The 4,627-nt window shown below is 44.0% G+C and overlaps 1 long non-coding RNA gene across 1 annotated transcript; it reads right to left on the minus strand.

Moving 5' to 3' along the window:
- Window positions 1–939: 939 nt before the first annotated feature.
- On the minus strand, window positions 940–4,254 carry LOC102156215. Its single transcript, XR_005379687.1, has 3 exons — window positions 4,079–4,254; window positions 2,231–2,425; window positions 940–1,143 (listed from the first exon to the last, which is right to left on the minus strand). It is a non-coding gene; the product is annotated as an uncharacterized LOC102156215 (long non-coding RNA).
- Between the last annotated feature and the right edge of the window lie 373 nt (window positions 4,255–4,627).

The following is a 4,627-nucleotide window of genomic DNA, read 5'->3' on the forward strand; positions in this document are numbered from 1 at the left end:
CATTCCAATTATGAATTCACGTGTCAAAGTGCTCCAGTCAAAATGCACCAGGAGCCCAGCTACATAGAGCTTAGCAGCTTGGGTTCATGATCACTGCAGTGGAGAGAGCATACACATGGGGAATTGTAGAGAGATGTCTCAGCTAACAGGTGTTAGAACATACTTCCACAGGAATTAGGATTGTGTTAGGTGATTTGGGGGAGGTTGTAGGGAAACAGAACTCTGCCCTGAATTGGATGGTATCAGGGAGCAGAAGTACACTATGATTGGGAATCTTAACCTTTTTTAGCAGGAAAAGAGATTGAAATGAGGCAAAAGCTATGATAGATAATGAAGGAACATCACACACTTACTAGGAAAAGGGTTATGTGCTATTGTAGGTTTGTGCCAGGCCACTTCCCAGATGCCAGGGCTGCTTTTCCTCCTTCTCACCTGCTAAGTCATTGCAGATAAGAGACTAATCAAGGCTCAATTCATAGAAGAGTTTGGTGAAATTCAAAATGGACGTTGTTGCCCAGTGTATATTGATTAGTGCATTCAGGTGACAAAAGCCTCTAGGCTCTAGTAATGGGCCCAAGAAGTGTGTCTTATGTTTAAAATAAGACACTTTGGGTACACATGACAAAGTCCAATTCATAGTCACAAAGGAAGGACAGGATAAAATTCAAAGTATCTGTCCCTGGGATTGACTGAAACATTAGACAACCACTCTACCAACCTCTTTTTTTAATATTCTTTTAAATTTATATTCATTTTGCCAACAAATAGTATAACACCAGGTGATCATCTCATCAAGTGCCCTCCTCAGTGCCCATCACCCAGTTACCCCAACCCCCCACCCATCTCCCCTTCCACAACCCTTTGTTTGTTTCCCAGAGTTAGGAGTCTCACATGGTTTGTCTCCCTCTCTAATTTTCCCAACCTCTCAAAAATATACAATTTTTGATGTTGCTCAATATTATTTTTTATTTGAAAACCGATAAACTGATTAAGGATAAGATAAAGATGGTAGACTTGATAAGCAGCTAGATTAAATCAAATGGATGGGCCTTGTGCTGAGCCCTGCAAGATCAAATGCAGATGCCTCTAATTCCATCTTAGTAATATTTCAACCCACTATTTTCCAAATCGAGCTGAAGAAGCCTGTAAGAGAATAAAATATATTGTCAAGAGAGTTTCAAAAAAGAATGAATAATATAGCTACTTAATTGGGAATCTGTGAGGAGAATAACAAACGTCAAAAGGCACTGACTTCCGAGGTGTCAAAGGAACATGACATGTTTGCCCAAAAAGAAATGGAATTTGCAGCCCTGGGTGGGAGCCTACGAAAGCTGGAGGTTTACATTGAACAGGAAGTAGGCCAATGTGCCTTAGTTTTCCCTCCCCATAACACAGAGCAACTCAGTCCTTTTTCCCTCCACTGGCTGCAACTACACATCCTTGAACAGGTGCCATGAGATGGCCCAGACACTGAATGAGTAAAGGCAGTATTTGAAAAACGTTCCTCCAGACGTTGATTGTATAAATACCAACCCAATCTCTCCCATATGTTCAGGGGGAAATCTTTCTTTGTAAGTTCTCAATGTCTTCATCCTTACAGTGTTTACTTAGTAAATGAGATTTAAGTTACATTGATATGCAAATTATATACTCCACTGCCTGATATATGTCCACAGTCAACAAACTTTGTGACCCATGTTACATGAGTGTTGAAGGACAGGAAAGACGAACCAGGAGTAATAACTCTGTACAGTCTTGATCCTCAATATATGTCTAAATTCCCAGAAATATCCTAAATCATGCTCAAAAGCTTTTGCCTCAAAGGGCTTCGTTTTAAAGCTGTTGTTTATTTCTAGAAAGGTCTTTCAAGGTAACAGAAATTTTTTTGATTAAAAAGAAAAAGACACACATAAACAGTTACCTGGCCCTAACGACAATTGCTTTGGTATTTTCAGTGGCATTGCTACTAAAGATGAATTTTCTCTATTTAATGACAACAATTCAAAACCATGTGGGTAATGCTGCTGAACAAGAGGCTGCAAACCTCAGGCTCCCCTGACATCTATCTGTTGAAGTGATTTTTAAGACCAAAAACAATTTAGAAAATAATGAAAACATAGCTTTCTCAGGGCTTTCCCTTCCTCTCCTACAAAATAGAGTCCACCATAACAATAGAGACCCCAGGAATCCAGGAGCCCCATAAAGAAACATATAGATGAGCTAGACTTACCAGCTCGAGTGGTGCTTTGAACAGCATTGGTCATGGTGGCAGGAACTGCAGGGGTGGCGGGAGCTGCAGGGGTGGCATGAGCTGCAGGGGTGGTGGGAGCTGCAGGGGTGGCATGAGCTGCAGGGGTGGCTGGAACTGCAGGGGTGGTATGAGCTGCAGGGGTGGCATGAGCTGCAGTGGTGGCATCAGGGGCAGCTGAAATTAGGAGGAAAAGATCCAGCTGAGACACTTGACTCTACCCCAGCAACCAAATTTGTCTCAAGCAAGCGTGGAGGCACAGTCCTTCTCAATTCGTCTCTGCAGATGTCAACAACTCGGTCATACCCTTAGCCTGCCTACCCATCCTCCTTTGGACTCATCCTTCCTAGCCCTGCCCATGGTGCGACAGAAAGAATTCCAGGCTTCTCCACAAGGTCTGTGACCCTAAGAGAGGAGACAAGCAGACACTTTCTCCCAGGGGCGAGCACCAAAGACCAAACCCACATGAGCTCCTATTTGCAAGAACCCCGGCTCAGGGCCAACAGGACAGTCCCTAGTGGGCTGTCTCTCTGGTGCCCTCCCATGGGCTAACTTGAGCCCTTCGGTTTCCTCTGCAGCGTGCGTGAGTGTGAGTAGTGGAATAACCTGTACAGGAGAAGAGAAGAAAGAACAAGTTCATGTGTCTCAGATTCGAGCAATAGGACCTCCTTTCTTTGAAAGAAGCACAATCTCTTCCTCCAGGTTCTGGCCTGAAACAGGATTATATTTGTCCTGCCTGTTCCTCGACTTGGACTCCATCTCTTACAGATGCATCTAGGAGAACCGCATTAGATGTAACAGGGGACATTAATACTATTGTGGCAATGATACGAGTGAGCAAATGCCCCATCGATCATCCCATGTTCAAAGGATGTGTGGCAAGATTGGTAGCAATTATCACTCCCTACGCCTTACACCAGAGCTCCTGACAGGCAGCCACAGGCAGACCCTACATCTGTGAGGTGCATCTGCCTCAACAAGTGGACAGCTCACTCTCCATGCCCACACTGGAGCCATGCTGTGTCAGTCCTCCTTCAGAAGACGGGGTGTTTTCTGAATTGCCCCCCATGGAGGTAGGACATATGGTTCAGTGTGTGAGGTCTGATGCAGTCACTGCCCTTTGACCAAAGGTCATAGGTCCCCAAATGTGGAGGACAAAAGGAAAAAGCATCCTCATGTCTGCTTGAGCACAACACATATAGCATTGGACATATAGGACACTGCGGGAGAAGCCCAAGAAATACTAAAGCTTTGGCCCACAATCTTGGGGTTAAGATCAAAGAAAAAAGTGCACATCAGCCTTGGAATAAGGCATATATACTGTTAAAAAGAGCAAAGCTTAGGGCCTTCCTTCTACTTCACCTCTACTCTCCACAATCCATATTCCACACTCCCATGTGCCTCTAATGCCCACATTTCTACATCACCTTTAGCATCTACATTCTCTTCGGTCATCCTCAGACCTACTAATCTCTCTTTTTACACTGCCCATATATTAGACCCGTCAATTTTTGGTAATCAGAAACGCTTTACATGCATCTCCTCAAATTCTAAGGCCACAAATTCAGACCACGTTACCTTATCATTTTGCTACAGGACAATGAATAATTAGTCCACAATTTTTATAAATCCACGCCAAAGACTTTATATCTTCTAAAAATGTAAAAGAGATCAGCACATTTTCTGTGTTCTTATTGAACTTTGGAAACAGGAATGAGGCTTTCCAAGTCTTCTCGTTAGGAGTATCTACACTCTCCCCCGTGGCCACTTCTTTAACACGAGGCTGGGATGGAACACAGCCATGACAGGAAGGTGCAAATGCAGACTTACCAGTAGAGCTAACAGATGGAGTATATGTTGAACTCACTGAGACAGAAAAAAAAAAAAGAGATAAAAGTTAATTACTACCAGGACCAGCAACGCCTTCATGCTGGTGAATGGATCAGCAGGGAGCACAGAGAAGAAAGCATCAGAGCTCAGGAGAAGGTAGGACTCTGACTCCAGCATTCCACATTCTGACCTTATAGAGGCAGAGGGCACCAATCAGGAGCTCCCAGATCAGAATCTGGGCTAGATGATGTCAGATAATGTGGTCCTCAGAGAAGCCACTGGAGAGTCAACAGCACAGCCAGAGGCCCTTTGGAAAAATCACAACCTCGGTTCCTTGAGTCAGACACAGCTTTTAGGTCAGGACTTTCATATATTAAACATTTTCCAGAAAATACCTTAATTTCCAGGCTTCCTCTCACCTTGTAGGTGCAATGGCGCTATGACTATGAGCTCTGCTGATGAGTTGAGGGGCCCAATACGCAGCCCTGTGGGATTACTCCAACCTGCAGTTCTCCTTTCATACACAAAAGAATTTGATTGCCTAACATC

The sequence above is a fragment of the Canis lupus genome, chromosome 27, assembly GCF_011100685.1.
Source record: "Canis lupus familiaris isolate Mischka breed German Shepherd chromosome 27, alternate assembly UU_Cfam_GSD_1.0, whole genome shotgun sequence".
NCBI lineage: Eukaryota > Metazoa > Chordata > Mammalia > Carnivora > Canidae > Canis > Canis lupus.